Source organism: Zalophus californianus, chromosome 4 (genome assembly GCF_009762305.2).
Source record: "Zalophus californianus isolate mZalCal1 chromosome 4, mZalCal1.pri.v2, whole genome shotgun sequence".
Classification (NCBI taxonomy): domain Eukaryota; kingdom Metazoa; phylum Chordata; class Mammalia; order Carnivora; family Otariidae; genus Zalophus; species Zalophus californianus.
The window spans coordinates 159,641,811-159,664,124 of record NC_045598.1 but is presented as its reverse complement, the minus strand read 5'-3'; the positions used below and the strand labels follow the sequence as shown (position 1 = coordinate 159,664,124).

The 22,314-nt window shown below is 42.1% G+C and overlaps 1 protein-coding gene across 3 annotated transcripts in view; it reads right to left on the bottom strand.

The window, feature by feature from the left end:
• OXR1 (oxidation resistance 1) overlaps positions 1–22,099 on the bottom strand; it is a 455,727-nt gene extending 433,628 nt beyond the window's left edge. Inside the window, exon 1 of one of the 3 annotated variants that reach the window (XM_027575402.2) lies at positions 21,993–22,099. The gene's annotated coding sequence lies outside the window, so the exon portion shown is untranslated. Of the gene's footprint in view, positions 1–21,755; positions 21,893–21,992 lie in introns of those variants that run through there. The other 2 variants (XM_027575393.2, XM_027575417.1) reach the window with 2 other exon arrangements.
• Positions 22,100–22,314: the final 215 nt, after the last annotated feature.

Sequence of the window (22,314 nt, the reverse complement as noted above, 5' to 3'; positions counted from 1 at the left end):
TCTTTTACGTGTGCCTACTAATCAAAAAAAAAAATCAAAATCAACAAAGTGTTTGAAAATCTAGAAATCATTAACTTTAAGGTATTGTTCCACAGGTATTTTATAACTTATCAGTGTGTATGTAGTTCCATTAATTTGGCAACCATAGCACACCTCTAAAACTACAAAGTCAGCAATTATTCAAGAATATGCCATACCTGGATAAGCCGGAGAACTTGGTAAAATTATGGCTTTCACTGATGACTAAAGCCTGGGTGGCTCAGTCAGTTAAGCGTCCACCTTCGGCTCAGGTCATGATCTCAGGATCCTGGGATCGAGCCCTTGTGTTGGTCTTCCTGCTCAGCAGGGAGTCTGCTTCTCCTTCTCCCTTTGCGCCTCCCCGCACCCACTCATACTCTTTTGTGTGCTCTCTCTCTCTCAAATAAATAAATAAAAATAAAGCAATGCTCCTCAAAGTAAGGGCCACAGATGAGTCTGCTCTGGAAACTCTGGTCTGTTAGCAAAATGAGGAATTTGTACTAGAATGTAAATCAATGTACTGCAACCTTCCTTGAGAAAATCTGGCTATAAAAAAAAAGTCAGCCGATTTACATTTTGGGACAACCTCCTTATGCTGTCACAGATCAGTGGCAAAGGCTACAGACCAGTACTTTGAGTAGCACGGCTCTAAGTGAAAATCACCCAAGTACAACCGTTCTCTTTCCCTCACACCCAATTATCTAATTTCATCAGCAAGGGCCATGAGCACTACCATTTTTTTGTGGGCTACCTACTTCTACATTTTGTGCATATCCCAAATGCAGCCTCTCTGATAACCTCTACCACGACAGTCATGATGCAAACAAATCTTATTTCTCACATCGGTTCCTGCAACCGCTCCCTACATGGTTCGGCCAGTCGGCTTCTGTCGCTGATCTGCGATAGTCTCGCCACCGTGGCAGCCAGGATGAGACTTCCAAAATCGTCAGCTGGATCGGGTCACTCACAGGTTTAACAAATGACTTAAACATTCTCTAAGGCCTGCTTTCTTGGCTGTCCTGCTACGTCACTGGCCGCTTCTTCTCTGGCTCCATGCCTCGCCTCCTTCCCTTTCCATTCTCTAAATATTACTCTATCCTCAAGCCGATCCGCAACTCCCTTCTCTTCATCTACACACTGATGTTGTTCCTCAGCCTCCAGGCTTATCAAGCTCCATCACGTTACTCACAATATTGGAACATCTTTTCTTCAAAGTCTTTATGTATGTGCTTAACTTACTGACTGTCTCCATAAACTAGAGCGTAAAGTCTGTGAAAGCAGGGATTTCTTTGGATTTATCCACCACTTTTTTTTTCCCTCAATGTTTGGCAAACAGTAAGCACTCAGCTTACATATTGAATGAAAAACATGAATGAGTAAATGAGTGAGCTTCCAGTTATGGAATAAGTCATGAGGGTAAAAGGAACAGCATAGGGAAAACAGTCAAAAAATACAGTAAGTGGGGAATCCATGACATATGGACTAAAAACTACAACCAGGTTAGTATACAGCAGTTAGCTGAAATATATTATACCGAAATACATGTTTGGCGGTGGCGGGTGTTCCTGTATCAGTTCCAATCAGACATTCTTCCGTGTCAGGCTATAGGAAAGTTCTGGACCTTCCCTGTACGTTTGTCACCCAGATGTTGTTCCTCTGTGACTCACGCTGTTCTGCACTGGAACAGTCCTTCCCTTGCATCAAGGTCTGCACTTCCTGTCAGCAACTGGATCAAGTACAAGCCTCATAGAGCTTGCCATTTGCGATGACGTGGATGGAACCGGAGGGTGTTATGCTGAGCGAAATAAGTCAATCAGAGAAAGACATGTATCCTATGACCTCACTGACAGGAGGAATTCTTCATCTCAGGAGACAAACTGAGGGTTGCTGGAGTGGTGGGGGGTGGGAGGGATGGGGTGGCTGGGTGATAGACATTGGGGAGGGTATGTGCTATGGTGAGCGCTGTGAATTGTGCAAGACTGTTGAATCACAGATCTGTACTTCTGAAACAAATAATGCAATATATGTTAAGAAAAAAAAAAAGAAGATAGCAGGAGGGGAAGAATGAAGGGGGGGAAATCGGAGGGGGAGACGAACCATGAGAGACGATGGACTCTGAAAAACAAACTGAGGGCTCTAGAGGGGAGGGGGTGGGGGATGGGTTAGCCTGGTGATGGGTATTAAAGAGGGCACGTTCTGCGTGGAGCACTGGGTGTTATACGCAAACAATGAATCATGGAACACTACATCCAAAACTAATGATGTAATGTATGGTGATTAACATAACAATAAAAAAATTAAAAAAAAAAAGTACAAGCCTCATAAATTCAGAATCACCACTGGACTTCTATAGACCTAGCTCTCTCTTTTCTGATTTTCACAAAACTTGAGGAAGCTTCCACATCTTCCAAAATACTCTGCCTGCCACTTCTGAATTCTCACTGCCCAGGAACCCCATCTGCTTGCATGTCCCACCGTCCCTTGGCTGCAGCTACAGGTCCCAGCAATCGAGCTTTGCATTCTGCGTGCGCCTGGCCATGGCAACCGGACGTGTTTCAGACCTCACTCCTTTCAGTAGAAAGATGGGCAGACTGAGATCCAAATGGACGGGAAACTCCACCGCACAAATGTGTGTTTTCCAGCCACTTAACTGTGTGAGACCAGAAATGTCCTATCTAGCTGGAACAGCCCAGGAGGGCTCTGTTCTTTTAGTTATATATACTTATAGAAACAATAACTGGAAATGAGCCAAATACTTAGAAGCAAACCCCAAATTTAAACATGAATGCTAATCTTTGTTTACTAACAATCTCCTATGGATACAAAAGTGAGAACTGTTTTGTTTTGTTTTGTTTTGTTTTGTTTCTTTGGTCTCCAAGGCAATAGTTTATTAAGCCATCAGTTCATTAAACACAGCACAGCAGAGTTTCATTATCCTCATGCTACCTCCCCTTGTGCAGCATTCTTCTTTTGAAAATGTGATATTGTCCCCATTAAATTACCTGGGAGGGAGAAACCTCCTTTCCTATTATACGAGCACAAGGGATAATAAACACCTCAGTATATTCTATGATACCTTGTAGAAAATCGTGGTTTATTGTATTGCCCCCTCTAAATGGAAGTGAGCTAACCGAGATACTTCACAATGTACTGAGAAACCATTCGGGCCCTACCCTGGAAGACAATGTCTTCTAGTCATTGAATTACGATATGCAGAGCACCTCTTCTTATAGCTTAGTAACCAGGTTCTATTTTTAGCTGAAGGGCTTATCTTGTAACCCTTCTTAGCAGAAATTTTTATCCATGAGACAAGCATTGATGTAAGATAAAATGAGTCTAAATAACGCCTCTGATTCCCCTAGCTCTTCTTTTAGCGACAAACCATCCTAATTTATAGATGTTTTGTCTCTCTCTTCATAAAGAATTATGACAAAATAAGCCACTAGCAAAAACTCATACCAGAAATGTCATTACAGTTCCTCTGCTTTCCGCTTTAGGTTCACAGGACACTTGACATACTCATTTCCATTACCACACTGCGTATCTTTTCTTCCCTGCCTTTAAAAGGAAACGTCTGTAAGAAACTGATACCTAGGATACAAAATGGAATGAAGCTGTGGCAGAATTTTGCATCCAAAAGGACTGACTCATATTTCCTAGCTATTTAACGTCCACATGAGAACATAAATGTCTTTCATTGCTGAGTTACTAGAAATAGAGGATAATTTGTCTTTTATTATTTTTACTGCTTGTCCCTCTAATCTTGTTATTCATGTGAAAGACCATTACTGGAGTTGTAATATCCTATTTGTTGAACAATAGACCCTAGAATGTCTCATGCTAAAAGCGAATGCATAACAAATAAATGTATCCGTGGATTTCAGATGGCAAGGCTATAAGGAGGAATCAGCCCGCTACCCTTTAGGTTTGTTTCTGTAATACACAGCAAGTCTCCTGTATGTTAGAAAAAGTAGGATGCTACTACTTCAGAATGTAGCTTGAAAGATGCAGTGCTATTTAAAGGAAATGGCAAAAGGAGTGAAAAGTTAGCACATTCTTTGGTTTCTCTTGCAAACTCTTTCTGGCTCAGGGAAACAGAAATGTTCAAATCTTTCACACGCATACCAGATGACATCTCGGACCTCTCCCTTCCTGCTGCCACCTGAATGTCGGGGCAGTTTATTGGCAGCATATGTTTTAATTCTTTGGGTTGAAAGTAACAAAAACCTAACTCAAAACAGCTTAAGCAGAAGTAGAAAACAACGGGTTCGTGCAAATGAAATATTCAGAAACAGCTATTTAGCGTGGTAGGATCAATGGGCTGAAATATGCTTTTTCATCTTTTGTTTCTATTTTCCATGGAGTAGCTTCATTTTCAGGCAGACTTTCTCCATTTGGAGACAAAAATCCATCAGCAGCTGTAGATACAAATTCTAATAAGAAAGAGAGCATCGTTTTGATGTTCTGCCAAAATCCCAGGGAGTAACTCCCTCCATCTTGCTGGCTGACATCATATCCTATTCCTGAACAAACCATTCTGGCTAAAGTTGGGGGCACTTTGCCTGACTGGGTCATACGGTCTCCCCAAGGGGAAAAGAAGCAAAGGAGGCAGGTCAGCCCCACATCAACCAGGGAACTGAAAAAGTTGATTCTAGTGGTGGGGGTAGTCCACAAAGGAATGTTCCTCAGACAGAAGATATAAATTCGTGGAAACACATTCTCAAAAACAAATACCACCTGAAACAGAGAACAAAGCCCTTTGATGCTATGGTTAGGGCTCTGAGGCTCTTATTGATATCATGTGTAAAGATGCCAAATACACAGAAAAAAAATTCTCTGCAACTTTTCTAATCACCTCTTCTGAACACCCTTGTCTCGAGGACCTTTCAAAGTCCTTTACAATGTAGAATCACTAAGTATCCTCTTATGTCTTCCGCGTACTAGGTAAAAAGAACCCAGGTACTAATAATAAGCCACTTAAGTACAGGTGGATGTTAACTGTTTCAGAGCACACTGCCTTAGCTTCATATGAAACATTTCAGAAATTGCACAAATGTAGGCACACAGACCCTGGGTTGATACCTTGAAAAGGAAGAATGTTCCTCTTGTTCATGTCCAAAGCCTCAGAGCATCCAAAAACAAAGTCCAACTAGAATAATACAATGAGCTAGTAGCTAATTCATTCCCACTGGTAACTAATACTACAATGAGGCAGAACTGCTCAATTACTTTGAGGACAAAATTTTGCCATTCTGAAAAGTACACACATGAAATTAAAAGTGTATTTTATATTTTTATTTAAATGATATAAAGATTCCAATAATTTTTAATTCAAAGTCGTGGCTAAGAGGATCATATAGACGTCAGTTTCTATATCTACTGTCTGTATCTACATCAATACTACTATGGCCCATATATGTTAATCAAATGGGAAATTCGAAACTTTTCTATAAATTTAAATGTGCCAGGGATTACCATCCCTGCAAAGGGCTTTCTTGCAAGTCAATTCAATTACAGTTAGAGTACCTTTAGCCTTTTATAATGAGGTCCAAATAAACAGGTAAACAATCACAAGGAAAATAGCAAGCAGGTATCTAAATGATTTTAATAGCCCCTTTTCTCAAAAGATTGAAAACAATGTAATAGCTTTTATAATGGAAACATTATGAGGAAGTCTTCAAAGACACATTACAAAAGCCAGTGGTTTAGAATTCCCTCAGTTCAGAGCCTCAAAGAAACAAGTAATTTAATCCTGGAACTGAAACCAAAAGCTTGCCAACAGAGTTGAAGGAATAGTTGTAGTAACGTGTATATATTGTGGTACAGGTGTCATGTCTACTGTGTTTAAATACCAGACTTTTGGGGCGCCTGGGTGGCTCAGTCGGTTAAAAACACCGGCCTTCGGCTCGGGTCATGGTCCCAGGGTCCTGGGATCGAGCCCTGCATCGGGCTCCCTGCTCCGCGGGAAGCCTGCTTCTCCCTCTCCCACTCCCCCTGCTTGTGTTCCCTCTCTTGCTGTGTCTCTCTCTGTCAAATAAATAAATAAAATCTTTAAAAACAAAACAAAATAAATAGACTTCCCCCCCCCCCTAATTTCTAGGCATCCTGCTTTTGCTTAATGCTATCTGTTCTCCTGGAAAAGAAATACAGTTCCTCAGTGTCAATAAAGGATAGTTGATCATGTCACCCCCTGCTTCAAAAATAAAAATCCTCAGTCTGGTCAGGAAGATCCTGTATTGTCTGGGGCTGGCTTATCTTTCCACCACTTGGTCCCACTCTTACCCTGCTCCCAGCCACAGACTGTCTTTCATTTCCCTATATGTGACAAGCTGCTCTGCTTAGGAACACGTCTCTACTCCTTCCCCCAGCTGCAGCCCCATACAACTCTCAACCTAGGGAGCCCCTCCTTTCTCAAGCTCAGGTCCCTCTATTGCTCAGCCGCCCTCCCACCCCACCTGCTGGGTCTACAGAGCACCTGCCCGGCACTATAACTGAATCCTTTCCCTCCAACCCCCATAAGGGCAGGGCGCATGGCTGCTTTGCCCCTTAGTATATCCCAGTGTGAAGCTGAGTGCCTGGCACATACTAGGATACCAAATACTTGTTAGAAAAATGTTCCATTAAAAAAAAAGAAAAGAAAAGAAAAATGTTCCATGACATCTAAGCCTAATGTTTCCCTCTCAGTATATTTTTGTCAAAATATATTTTGATTTGGCAGATTTCACTATGATCTGCATTCCTGAGACACATCAGGAAGGTCACAGTAAAAGTATTTTAGTGACTTCAGGAAATTCCCGGATAACTGTAAGTTATACAGACCAGATCTAGGTCAATGACTGAAGTTAAACAAAAGCAGATTTTGCCCCAGAAGAGGCAAAACTTCTTGTCAGGGTTGTCAAAATGAAATAAGCTATCCTGAGGTATTTGGAGAATCTACAGAGAGAATCTACAGATTCTCAAAAATGTACCCTTTGCACTTACAAATTGGCATGAAACTTACTAAAACCAATGCTTCCTACAGAACAGCACTGCTGGCATTTAGCAGATCACGCACAGGTCTGGTAAACTAGAACTCATTCAACAGCTCTGGCTTTCCGGACCAAGCCTGGAATGGAACTTACTACTGAGATTCCAAGAAAGATTTTGTCTGTTTGTTTGTTTGTTTGTTTTTAAAGATTTTATTTGACAGAAAGAGAGATGGGGAGAGCAGGAACACAAGCAGAAGACAGAGGGAGAGGGAGAAGCAGGCTCCCCGGTGAGCAGGGAGCCTGATGCGGGGCTCGATGCCGCGCTCGATGCAGCGCACGGTCCCAGGACCTTGGGATCATGACCTGAGCTGAAGGCAGATGCTTAACGAATGAGCCACGCAGGCGCCCCCCAAGAAAGGTTTTAAGTTCTTAACCTTTTCAAGTGCTATGAATCCTTCTGGAAGTCTGTTAAAGCCTATGGCCTCTCTGAAGAATGAGATACACAGAACTATAAAGGAAACAAAATACAATGAAATACAATTGTCAAATTTTAAAAGCATGAATTTGTGACATGGTAAAGATGTTTCTTTACTAACACTTTAAATACAAAGATCTAACAGCAGGTCCAATAATAAACACACTTTCAAAGTAGGGATGAATACAAACGACTTTTTAAAAAAATATCTGTAGGGGCACGTGGGTGGCTCAGTTGGTTAAGTGTCTAACTCTTGCCGGTTAAGTGTCTAACTCTTGATCTCAGCTCAGGTCTTGATCTCAGGGTTGTGAGCTCAAGCCCCACACAGGGGTCCAGTGGCAGATTTCACACTGGGCATGGAGCCTACTTAAAAAAAAAAAAAATTCTGCAAACAACTGTGATGTGATGTGATATTATCTGTGACTTCCACTGGTAATAAAGTCACAGGTACTGCCAAAGCTTCTATGGTTTGTGACCTGTACCCTCAATTAAGGACAATGCTAAATTTCAGTTGAATGTTAGTAACAATAAAGATGTCATCCATGCTTACAAATTACAGGTTAAAAACCTCCATTTCTGAAGGACATTACATGAATTCTAAAGATCCTTTAGCCTGGAAGAATCTTTGATCAACTTGATAAGTTTAAGGGAGTGGAAAGGCTGTATATGTATTTATAGAGGCTTTTGAGTTTTAAAAATAGAATAGTTTATAAATCAGTAGTATTTTATGCATTATAATGAAAAAGAACATGCAGATACTATGTAGGATTTTTTTTCTTGCTGAGAAAATCAGGACCTTCAGGTGTCTCCTATCCTTACAATCAACCCCTCTAGGCAACTCCTGCTTTCTCCATAATTCTCTTGAACTACTTCTGAACGTTTGCATTTGCTAAAGTGCCATGTTTTTCATGAAACCTTCATGGCTCCTGCTCTAATGGTTACCCTTAGTAATTACTGGCACAGTGGTGAGGTCAAGCAACTTTCCTTTTATTTCTTTTTACTGTCAAATAGAATTCTATTCTGTGGAATACTACCACAATCTGTTTATCCACTGCCCAACTGAAGGACATCTGGGTTACTTCCAATATTTGGCAATTAGGAATACAGCAGCTATCAACGTTTGCATTCTCTGGGTCTATCCTCAGTCTTAGGCCCCATAAACCTGGGCCTTGGGTTAACTTTTCCTCAACATCTCTGTCCTTCTTTCCTCATGTGTCAACAAAAATATGCTCCTGATCTGTTGCAGATCTCCGTCTGGTATCAGTTTGGGATACTGGGCCCAGTGGGGTTTCTGTCCCTCCCCCAGTGGCTTCAGGTTTTTGTAAAGGAGAGAAGAATCTGTGGTTGTAGGTGAGATTTTGTGCCTGTTCCCAGGGGAAGCCTCTCACTACCTTCACACCTAAGGAACCAAGGGGGTCTCTCTCTGGTCAACTTCACTGCCCCCGAGCTTTCTGGGAGACACTGAGCAGAGGCCCCTGGGGAAGAACTTGTGAGTGAGCCCATATTCTTGTGTCTGTGCTCCCACAGATTGTCAACTAGATTGCTGGCCTTCACTTGACTTTTAAGAATTCATTCACGATTTTAAAAATGCTTTCTTCTTCTTCATGTTTTAAATTTTTTATTATTCTTAGTCGTGGTAACACATACATAAAATTTATCATCTTAACCATTTTTAAGTGTACAGTTCAGAGGCATTAAGCACGTTCACACTGTTTCACAACCATCACTACCATCCACCTCCTGTTTGATATCGTATGTGCCATTTTTTAAATTTTAACTACCTGAATTTTTAAAGGAAGCTTGTGTTGTTACCTTATATAGAAACAAGAACTTAGCATAAATAGAGGATAAAATAAAAAAAATACAATGAAAACAAAACAGTGCTATTGGACTTCTAAAAGCTTTACATCTGAAGCCTACTCTTCATTAAAAAGGGAGATATATGTGTATTGGAGAGGTGTTACAAACTAGCACCACGTTGAAACTTTCTCCTTGCCTTAATGAGAAACACTGAAAGGGAACAGATTCAAAATCCTTTCAATTCAATTCAATACATATCCATATGCCAACCAAAGTCACCCTGCATAAAACCAGTCATCAATACCACACCTTTAGAAACCCTGCTTTAGCCAAAGTCCCCTCCAGTCTTCACATTAATACATTAACTTTAGAGGTGCAGGGCTAGCTCTGCTGGCAAAGAGACTAGAGGAGGAAAGAGATTAAGGAGAAAAATTACTCCCCACTTCCAACCCTATTTTTAAAATGGTAAAATGAAACAAAGATAGTGATGATATATGAGCAAGGTAATCCTAGAAAACCAGAAGGCTATAAAAGTTAGTATGAATGAATATGGCAGGGCTGATACCAATCAGGTAAGTACCCAGGTAAATAATGAACATATATTTGTAAGGCAGACTCTGATTAAACAACAAATTCATTCAACAAACAGTTATTGATCCTCTGCTTTATGACAGATACTGTGTAGGATCCTGGATTGTTCTCTACCAGTGCCAGAGTACACCTCCGAAATATGTTATCTAAGTAATAGCTAGAGACTATGTCTGCCATTTTAACTTCTATTTCTACCAATATATAATACCGTACTTAATGCTCAATAAATGTTTGGGGATCACTAGAGTCCTTTGCATTCCTAGAAGAAGAGAATCTTCAACATGGAACTGTGTCTAAGTTCTCTTCACATTCAGAAATCTCTTCTACATCATCCATGACAAATATCTATCCAGCTTATGCTGAGTGCTTTCAGAGTTGTGGCCCTCACCAACTCTCAAGGTAGCTCATTCCTCTCCTGAACCACACTAATATAAGAACGTTTCTGCTTACAGTGAGAAAAATGGGCTTCCCTGAAACTTCCAGCCATAGGTCCTAGTTCTCTGTAAATGAGCAAAGAAGACGACATCTTTCCTCCTTTCAACATCTGGAGGCTCATTTTATATTTATCTTAAACTCCCCTTTGCCAAGCTTCTGGTCTGTAGTTCAAAAAAACTGTTCTTAAAAACCAAATCGTTTTCTACCAGTTTTCCAGTGGACACAAGATTATCTAAAAAAGAGTGCCTAAAACTTGCCAGGATACTTCAGGTAGAGTTTTATAACAGAGAATAATAGGATATTACCCCTCTCACTCTTTAGACCTAGCTATGTGCATTGTTGTTTGCTCTACGCACATCACACTTGAACTAAGTTGGATGGTGTTCCCCCCAAATTTCATGTCCTCCCTGGAATCTAAGATTGTTACCTTATTTGGAAGTACAGTCTTAAAAGACGTCATTGCTTATGTTAAGATGAGGTCACACTAGAATAGTATGGGCCCTTAATCCAATGACCTGTGTCCTTATTAGAAGACAAGAGACAGAGTCAGACACAGGGGAGAGTGAACGCCATATGACTGCAGTGATGCATCTATAAACCAAGGAACGTTATGGACTCCTGGAAGCACCAGAAACTAAAAGAAAGGCGTGGAACAGAGTCTCCCTGTCAAGTCTTTAGAAAGACAATAGTCCCCGCCAACACTTTGATTACCAATTTCTATCTTCCAGAACTGTGAGAGAATAAATTTCTGTGGTTTTAAGCCACCCAGTTTGTGGAAACTTTTTACAGTCGACTTAGGAAACTAACACAGTATTTTTGTCTTCCACATAGGTGCTCTGCTTAGAAAATACACTCAGGGTTCCCCCAACCTTTTTTTCTTTCTAGTAAATCATCATCACTGAAGCAAGTTTCTCCATCATGAATCTATGTAATGGACATTAGTTCAGTGTGCCTGCCCAGCATCATCTATTTCCATTTCTCTGGTAGCAGTAGATCATTGATTATGTCTTGGGCTAATTCCCTGGGCTCATTAAACACAGTGTCAGTGGACTATCAGTCAAGGTGTCCTGTTCTTTCCCAGAACATACTCTCTCTCTCCTGCTGGGAATGCTGAGTCATGACCACAGTGACACAAAGATGGAAAAGACCTAAGAGTTGACTCATCCCAGTAGAGGGCTATTCTTTCCAAGGTCTTGTTCATCAGCATTTCCTTCAGTTCCACAAACTCTTCCGTAAGAATCCTGAGTTCCTTTCTGCTTAAATTAAGCAGAATCAGTTCTATTTAGTTCAGTTAGGGAACTATGATAGACTAGAAAACTGAAGCTCTGGATATTGTTGTTTTCTTTTATTGTTTATCTTATCTTGCCTTACAACTACTAGAAGGGTCCACTGAAATTTCAGTTTCACTCAATTCCCTCTCACAAAAGTCCAAATGATTAGCTCAAAATGTCTCGAGGTGCAACTATCTATAATGGATTTGTTATTGTTATTTGCAAGGCTATGTGTTTCAGTCCAAGAAGAGGAAGCTGATGAAAAACTTAAGAGAAATTAATGCATACTTTCCAAGTGGCAATCTTTTTATTCACATTAGGGATGACAAAAATAATTTACTAACTGTAATACCCAAGAAAAATTTTCCCATAATATTTAATGACAAATATGATGTGTACCTAACAATGAAACACAAAATTTTTAATATATAACATAATCAGCAGCTGTGTCTATAAAGGCTATGTTAAAATGGCATCTCCCTAAGTTTTTCTTATTTCTTTTTTTTTTTTTTTTTTTTTTTTAGAGAGAGAGAGAGCATGCACATGGGTGGGGCTGAGAGAGAGGGAGGGAGAGAGAGAGAGAGAGAGAGAATCTTAAGCAGGCCCCAAGCCCAGCACAGAGCCCAGTGCAGGGCTCAATCTCACAACCAGACCCTGAGATCATGACCCAAGACCAAATAAAGAGTCTGATGCTTAACCTGAGCCACCCAGGTGCCCCTCCCTAGGTTTTTCTAAAAATTGCTGAATATTTCCATAGTGCCAGAATGGTTCTTTTTCCCTCTTGGTTGTTCATTTATTTCACATAATTAAAAACTACATCTCATTCTTTCTTTACCATACACTTACCAATATGATTGCTTATTTGAAATTCAAAAACATGCTGGTAAAGAGTTAAAATTGCACTTTGATAATACTTCAGTGATATAAAAGAGCACCTTTAAACTTCCATGGCCCTTTTAAGAATTTAAGATCTAAATAGATCTAATGGTAATAAATGACCTGCTGATTTCTGTCATTTTTTACTTTTTAACTCATTATGCTAGAATATATTTTCCCTCACGTTGGAAAGTAACTATGGGAAAACCAGTTCTTACCTATACATGCTCACCTCACTCATCACAAGTAGATTATATTTTTTAGTAGCTTAAAAGCTGGCTTAAAAAATGCACTGATGTTGGGGCGCCTGGGTGGCTCAGTCCTTAAGCGTCTGCCTTCGGCTCAGGTCATGGTCCCAGGGTTCTGGGATCGAGCCCCACGTCGGGCTCCCTGCTTCACGGGAAGCCTGCTTCTCCCTCTCCCACTCCCCCTGCTTGTGTTCCCTCTCTCTCTGTCTCTCTCTCTGTCAAATAAATAAATAAATATCTTTAAAATAAAAAAAAAAATGCACTGATGTTTATGTTACTAAACCATTTAGATGAATGAAAACAGAATAAAATATTTTTTACTCAAAGCCATTTATCATGGCTGCTAACATTCTTCGGCTAAACTGTGATATGTGCCTGTAACATCTTGTCACTGTGATTTACATAAAGATTTAAACATAGATGAGAAGCAATCCTTAGTCTATTACTATATTCTCAGTGTAAGACCACATTTTATCTTAGAAAACAACTGCATTTAAAATTCTTCTGTGGCCATGGCTCCAACAAGGACTGTAGAGTTTTTAAATAAATATAAAGATTTAAGGGGTGCCTGGGTGGCTCAGTCAGTTAAGCGTCTGCCTTCGGCTCAGGTCATGATCCCAGGGTCCTGGGATCGAGCCCCGCATCGGGCTCCCTGCTCGGCGGGAAGCCTGCTTCTCCCTCTCCCACTCCCCCTGCTTGTGTTCCCTCTCTCACTATGTCTCTCTCTGTCAAATAAAATCTTTAAAAATATATATGTATAAAGATTTAATAAATTAACCTTTTTGGAATATTTTGCTAGCTCCCTATATGTAGAAATTTGTCGACATTAAGAATTGTTTGCAGCATAAATCCTATCCTCCACGTCCACTACAGTTTGGCTGTGGATGTAGGGCCAGTGGTCAGCAAGGTCACCCGTGATCCAAGGGATAAATCATTAGACATTAGATCATAATATGAAATAATAATAACTTACATAATGACAGCTAATCTTGACATTTTGAGAAAACAGTGATCTATGACCAAGTGTGTAATGTAAGGAAATATATTAATTTTTTCTTTAACAAACATTTATTTGGTTTTTTTAAGATTTTATTCATTTATTTGAGAGTGAGCGAGAGGGAGCGGGAAAAGCAGACTCCCCGCTGAGCATGGAGCCCGATGCGGGGCTCAATCCCAGGACTTCGGGATCAGGACCTAAGCCAAAGGCGGACGCTTAACCAACTGAGCCACCCAGGCACCCCAACAAACATTTATTTCTAACAAAACATGAATCTCAGTGTCTACCCATCCAGTCTAATGATGTATAATTAAGAACAAGAGCTAATATACATTGGTTTCTTTTAATCATGAAGATTCAGATCTATTCAGCAGTGGAGAAGGGAGAATTCTTTAGACTTTAACCATGACGTGGATGAAATAAAACCATGACTCCAACATTTTTCTTTAGGGCTGAATAATAACGCAAGTGCTGTAGTGGCCCCTTCTTGTTTTTCTGCCTAATATAGAATCCTCCTTCTCCTCAAAACAAACTCCCACCTTTCTAACAGGAAAACATACCTCCCAACCAGCCTATACCATCCTTCTGGCCACTGTGATTTAGAATAGGCTCTTTACCTAATTGGAGCCAGCAAGAAAGAGGGGGATGTTTCTTGGGATTTCTGAAAAGAGCAGCTTCTTCTTTCTTCTGAAAGGGCTATGAAAGATTTTCCCCTTCACTAGATTTGAGCCTGGGAGTATGAAGCCCTACAAGCTTCTGGAAGCCATCTTAGAACCCCAAGAAGAGAGCCTGTCAGAAAGGGCGCCAACACTCAGGAAGGGGAGCTAAGAAACTGCAATGGGAAAACAAAGAACTTGTCACTTGGTACAGACCCTGGTCCAGGTCCTACCTGGAGACACAGTCCCCTCCCATACTCAGTTGCATAGTTATGAAGACTTTTTTTTTTCTCAAGTCACTTGAAATCAGGTTTTCTGATTCTTGACAATAAAAGAATCCGAACTAATTCAAGTATAAACGATGACTTTCAAGGGCAAGGCTGAAATATGGTAGGATTAGCAGCATACAAGGACAAAGGGTGCTAGGCATCATGCTAAGATCTTTATTTGTTTATCTCACTCAATCACAACAAAAATCATACTCATAATCTGGTATTTGATAGGTGTGATTCTCAAAAGTTAGGAGAAACTAGAAAGCCGCACAGTTTGCCCAAGTTTTCACAGCCACCAATTAAAAAACAGAGATTTGAATTCAAGTTTGTCTGATTCTAAAGGGAATGTTCTTTCAAAGTTGCCATCTGTCCTGGTTTCCACTTTTAAGTCTTTTGTTAATTGCAAATTGATTATATATCTTCACCATAAATTACAAATAAGACAGCATACATAATATAACTTACAATTTGCAAAGTACCTCTAATGCATATGGGTTTTTACATTTTTATTGAATCAGAAACTCTTTTCAAGAAACCACAATGGCAACAGCACTGAACTGATAAAAACAACAACAACAACAACAACAACAAAACTATGACCTTTAGCATCAGAACCACCAGAAGGGCCAATCTTCAATGTTCTGATCATAAATAAATGTAACCTAGTTGAAGAATATTATCCATAGTGGTATTTTTGGTTCTTAGATACCTTTACCTAAAACTCTACTTATGTTAACCCCAATTAGGAAAAAAAATAAAGATGTACTTGATCAATTTGATCATTTAGGTCAACAGCTAAGTTGAACTATACAAATTCAATTAGAGATCCATTGATGATTTTTGCCTATAGAAAACCTGGAATATAGCAACGGAAAAGAGAGGGTCTTCAAATAAATAAGCAGCTTTAAATAAATAGAAGAAACATGGATTTAACCAAGAAAATAAGTGTGCTATTAAGGTGGAGAAGGTTTGAATAGAAACTTAAAAAAAAAAATGTAGACTCAGGTGAAATGATGCAATGACTGCTAAACTTGAGCAAATCACTTCATAATCCTGAATCCCCAAGACCTCATCAGTTAAAAGAAGACATCAGATGACTTAATCCCTTCCTAATCTATGATCCACTCCATGGCCCTTTTTCATCTCCCTTTGCTCACCAATGACCTTTCTGACTCCATATGCTCTTTGCTCCCCCCTTCCTGGACAGTAGTCATTTAAACTCTAGCACTAGAAGGATGTATAAGCACCACCACCACCCCTATTTAATAGGCACCTCCACTTTTAAAAATATTTCTTCTAATCCTATCATGAACTCTACAAGAAAAAAAATTATCACCATTTCAAAAATGAAGAAGTTGGAGCTCCATGAAGTTAAAAAAAGTTCATCTAAAGTCACAAAACTACTAAGTAGAAGGGCCAGATTTGACTGCAAAGTTCTTGATCCTAATCTGCTGTAGCTCTTTCCTCATAAGAGGTTAGCATTCTGGCTCATCAATCGGTGTTTTCCAAATATATCAATTGATTCTCAAGCCTGGTCACAACAGTGGTTCAAATCAAAATTGTCAAAATCAGGCCTTGGTCAGTGGGGTCTCAGACCAATGTCAAGTAGCATCATGTCCCTGTGTACCACAGGCTGCTGTCAGCACCTGCGACTGTGTTCCTATGACAAATAGCATGTCTCTTTCACCTTCTGTAAGAGAACAGACAACTCTAAATCACAAAATTAGAAAGGACTGTATCAGTATCAACTTAGCCCAGTATTCTGATTCTAAATGACATCACATTATAAATATTAAAGAGATAGAAGAGACATGCTATTTATAATGAAGGCTGAAAGCCTCAGGAGATGTTCTGGGCTTTTTGTTTCTTAAGATGAATAAGTGTCTATACACAAAAGTAAAACATTCCACAGGCAGGCTGCCTATTTCATGCATTGCTATTGTTCATCCTTAACAATAATAAACTAAAATGGAATAAAAAGCAGAAACTCTCTTTGCCTTTGCCATAGCATAAATTTCAAAATCCTGCTTTTGCTGTTGTTGTTCTTGAGTTCAGCAGGGGCAACATATACCGTGTGATAAAATTCTCTGCCTTCACACTACTCTTCTTTCAACTGGGATGATAACTGACATGCCACAATGAACAGCGAGTTTGTTTTTAAGTAATGGAACTGCCATATTATTTAATTTTCCCCCAAATAAAGCATTGGTATTACCTAGTATGTGGAACAACAAAAATACTTAGTTCTATAATCTTTCTATTAGTCACCTCAAAAGAGTGACATGGCATGCTCAATCTTTGAAGGTGTGTATTCAAAGCCTTTGTTGCAAACATCATCAGGACAGAATTGATTTCAAATTCTGCTTCATTCTAACCATCATACCAGCCATCCCACTGCCTTCTTCCACCATGAATATCAGCAGTATATAAGGGCACACATCTATTCAACAAGTAACTGCAGGGAAGGAAACCATTTCTCCTTGTTCAGATGTCAAACAAAATCAATAACCACTTCCTAAAGAAAGAAAAAGGGAGGCAAGAACTGACCTTTTTCACCTCAAATTGCTCACGCCCTCTTTGTCTAGTTTATACAGAGATCCACGTAAGCTTCCCCTCTAAATATTTGTGTTCAGAAGTATTTTCAAGAATTAGGCTATATCTCTATAATTGCTCCAAATTTCATGAAAATGAATAACCATCCTGTTTCTTTACAGACAATTTTAAAGATGTATATAAAATATGTGCATTCTCTAAATGAACTTAGTTTTGAAACTGGTTGAAATGCACATGGCAGCTTGACCCTGAAAATGCAATAGTCCCAGTGCCTACAACAAGACTTGCTACCATTGAATTTACAAATGCTTGTTGAATTTGTAATACATGATTCTCATTGGTTCAAATCATATCCGTGAGCTTTCATATAGTCCAATGACAGGTACACTCTTCCAACACCAGTGTTGCTCACACTGAAGTTCTATTTTCCTAGGTTCTTTAAACATTCCCCTGGGAAAGAGGAAGCCTTCCTAACAGCAATTGAACAAACAACTGAAAAAGCAATTCAAACATGCAACCAGAGACACTGAGGTTGTCTTTGTGGAAAACGAGGGCTCTCCCACTGCCTTTTTCCAAGAGAGACACCAATCTCTATTCCACATGGAAGCAGGAAAGAGCTTGTGTTTGTACACACAGAAGAGAAGGAGGGATTACTGGGGACCCCAGAGACTTAACAGGAGTATGAAGTCTCTTCTGCTACAGAAACTCCTGAGGGACTGAGGGATGGCAATGGCTAAGAGTTAAGGGAATGGTTATTAGAACAAGAAGGGAAGTAAGCAGCCCTAATGATCTCTATAGAATGAATTCTGAAATCAACCAACCAATCACCAAACAATGGGGGGGAGGGGTGGGGAGAGAAGGTAAAAATAATGACTAAATCTCTTTAGTTCCTCTAGGCATCCCTGTGATAAGGACAAAGCTTTTACCTTGTAAGTGTTCTGAGTTCCTGCATACAAGTGATATTAGAACTGTTCCCTGATCTTATTACATTTATGAGTGTAAGCTATTGTTCCTTCTCTCTAGGCAACAGTATTGTGCTACAAGCTAGAAAGGTTTGTTTCTCAATACTTGCCATGCTGTAGATTTAAAATTGAAACTAAATACATGAAAATCATATGGGATTCTTATTTTCTTGTGTACATGTCTACAAACACTAAGGTTTCACTTTGGAACATTTTAAGAGGTTTCTAATAAAAATTCATCTAACATTTTTTCTGATTCTGTTCAATCCCTCACTACATGAAGAAATTACTAGTAGCAATCTTAATTAATTTTAATTTTAAAAATTTTAATTATATATGTTAAAGAGCAATTACCAAACAAGTTCAGTGAAAAAAACTGTAGCTAAACAGTTTTATCACTTGTTTTCATCAAAAATGTCTTACTCAGTTCATATGCATACTATACAACCTATCATCGTAGACATTCCCAATACATGTTAGGATTTGTTTTTAAGGCTGAAAAGAAGTTCTGCTAAAAGGAAACCTCTTTAATGTTAAAACAAGTGTTTTTGAACATGGGGCCATTTTACAAAGAAAGCCTCTTAGTATCAACTACTCCTAATTTTCAAGATAAATTCCAATAGCAACATGTGAAAGTATCCTAACAAGAGTTGCTTTTAATTCTAATCATGTGCTGTTAAGGCAGGGTCTTTCAACTTCAGCATTGCTAACATTTGGAGTCGGTAATTCTTTATTGTGGGGGACTATCCAGTGTGTTATAGAATGTTAATATCCCTGGGCCTCTGCCCACAAGATGCTAGAGGCACCCCCTTCCCAAGTTGTGACAACCAAAAAATGTCTCCAGATGTTGCTGGCATGGGGGGTGGGGGCAGAGGCAAATCACCCCTGTAGAAAACCACTGTTCTAAGCCTATCAATAAGATACCCTGAGGTAACAGGTGATTTCTCTTCGTCCTTGACTAACATTTCTCTCTCTCATAGTTCTGCTTCCTCAAGCCATTTCACCACTTTTTTTTTAATGCCTTTATCTTAGGGCAGCAGATTCCATGGACTATTCCTTAAAGCATACATGGGCTTAGGAAACAATCCTCCAGGAAAATTATTGTCAAAATATGCCCAAGGGTACAATCCTCTCTATTTCCACTGCAAGAGGTGAAGGATAGACAGGGAAGGGTTTTCTCATTTCACATTACATTTAACATCCTATGAATGAAGACTTCACCTCCACATGCTCATAAGTTTTTCAGGTGCCTAAATTCTGCCTTTTTTTGGGGGGGGGACACCCAAATCAATTTGCCCAACAATCACTCCTCCTTGACCCCCAAACAAACAAACAAAAAACCCAGGCAAACATACAAGGTTATGTTGTATCTGAAACAGCACTCCAGGGAAAATAGAATTAACAGCTAAAAATAGGCCATTTCACCACGTGTTCTAACAATAATCAGTGGGGGGAAAAAAGTCCATGGTAATAGAAGCAGAAACTGACAGCACTGTCTTTATTCAAAGTCTCCACCTTTCCGATATCCAGAGTCATGGACATATTTCAAAAGGTACCTCTCAACAGTTACTGTACTAGAAACTGACAAAGCCACTGGCACATGGAATATGAGGACGTGCCCTGGCCATGAAGCTTGCTGTCCTCTTTGCTGTATCCCTCCACAGCTCAGTGATCACCCTGTAAAACAACCCATACCATGATCCTCATCACTTTTTCTAGAGTTCTCACTTCCCTTCATCTAAGTCTCCCCCTGCAATTTGGATGCGCGAACTATTTCTGGTGGTTTCACAACCACCTCAGAGCCCAGCCCTCTTAGGAATCCACAGACAGTAGGTACAGTTCTCACTCTTCCTTTTTTGAGTCCTTCCACAGATGGTACAGGTTTCCAGAGTCACCTTCATCCTCATTTCCCCGTATCTGGTAAAGTCACTCTAAAAATATGGCACCGACGACAGAACACAGAAAGCTGGATGGAGTCTGAGAAGGCGCAGACACGGTTACAGATCCCGCCCCCCCCCCCCCGCCCCGGTTTCCGATCCTGTATGCTGTAGACGCTTCTTTCCTTCTTGCGGTTGGTGCGTGAAATCTTTCCGAGTCAAAGAGGCGTTTTTGCATAAAGCTTTTTGCATTAGACGCTTGTTTATTCTATTACCTGGTCTTTTTTCTTTTTAAGTGACATTTACATGTGGGAAACTCAGGGGAGACCCCTACTCTCGAAAACCCATGAGTGGTGGTCACTCCGCCGTGCTTCTCGGCCCCACTGGCCATTTGGAGCCATCACGCTTCCGGAGTCCGTGGGGCAACATCATCGCGTCACCTGCAGGGGCAGCAGAGTGGAACTGCGGACCCCCGGAGTGACGCCCCAAGTAAGGGACCGAGGATTCCGGAGCCCCCTCTCTCCGCGGGACTCCTAGGATTCCCTCCCGCACGGAAGGGACAGCCGCCTCCTCCGGGTACCAAATCAGAGGACAAGACTGGAGCCAGGTTCGGGGTGTGCAGGGGACCGGGAAGAGGTTAGAAAGGAGCATCATTGGACGAGCAAAGAATGTGACCCTGGGAAAAGGAGATAGAAGAGACGTAGGAAAACACGTTTCCCTTAATCCCCTCCCCGTGCCGCCTGTGGATCCCAGGATCTCCTCGTCATGGAGACAGACTGCAGCAACAGACGCGACCCTGGGCTGGCAACACGCACACACTCGCGCACACACGCCCCGCCGCGAGTTGCACGCTGCAGACTTCTGCCTGACTTCCCAGCCCAAAACACCTCACCTCCCCGGCCAGACCACGGATTCCTATGGCCCAGAAGTAACACCACTCCTCTCCGCGCCCCCTGCAACACACACATTCCGTCCGACTCTAGACTGCACCCAGTGGGGGCCGGGAACCACTTACGAGAAGCCCCGGCAGTTCCCCTATAAATGACTGCCCTCCGGGCTGCCTGATCTGTCCAAATCGCCTACTCTCCTAGAGCAAGCCGCCCTGCCACCAAGCCAGGTAGGAAAAGGAGGAAGAGCCTGGGGTGCAAGTGAACCTCAGAGAACCGCTACTAAGTCAGTGTTCAGGGGACCGCACGTAGCCTCCAACCGTTTCCTGAGCCTTTCGGCTCCACCAGCGGCCCGGTTCCTCCGCCCGATCTCTGCACCGCTGCACTCCTCCCCTTCACCCAAATCCCTCAACGATTTTCCAGCTGGCCCTTCCAGGCCACTTTCTGCATCCATCCTCTCTCCAGACGGTTCCCAACAGTGGCCTCCCATACTCACTCCAAAGACCTTGATTCAAGGCTGCCTCTCACCATTATTATATCGCCCTGAACCTAGCACTAATTCCCCAAATTATCCGGGTCCACTCATTTTCTCCGGAACCTCCTGTCCCTTCCACCAGCGTCCTTTGCTCTCGTTCAAATCCGCCTTCCACGCGCCCCACTTTCCATCCATCTTCCCTCTGCCCCTCGGACCAGGACACGCTCACCCCCTACCATACCGCCCATACTGCGCTCTCACGCCGCTCCCGCCCTAACCCCCGGAGACATCCCGCTTTCCCTCTGCGGCTCTTCTCAGGCGGGCGCCCGCACCCAAACCCAGCCTCCCCATCCCGCACCAGCACGCTCCTGGCCTGCCGGGTCCTTTCGCTCACCTCGCGGTCCTGCCCAAGTTGGCCCCCTCGGCCCCCGCCAGAGTCAGTTCAGCCCTCCTGCTCTGCCAGTGCCCCCGGCTCGAGCATCCCAGGGGCGGCCCGCTATCAAATTGGCCAAGCGGCTAGCGGAGGCGCCGGGCATTCGGGGCAGCGGCTAGCCGCGCCTCCCGCCAGCCAACCCGGGCTCCCCCGGGCGCCGAGCCCTCGCCCCAACGCCCAACCACCTTACAAACTTACTTGCGGGTCACCAGGAGGGGGCTGCGGTGAGCGGCGGCGGGCCCCGCGGCGGCGAGTGCGCCCCTCTCGGCGGGGCTGGGCGGCGCGGCGCCGGCGCTGCGCTCCTGCGGCCGCGCGGTGAATGGGCTCAGCCTGACGCAGCCCGGCTCTGCCCGCGCCACCGCCGAGGCCGCCGAGCGCTTCCACACATGCTCAGTTTCCGGACCTGCCTGCGTGGACGCTACCAAGAGCGAGCAGCGGCGGGGGAGGCGGAAAGCAGCCACGGACTGGCGGCTGCGAGCCGGAGGCTACCACATTGGAAGCCAGGGAAGAAGACGGACGA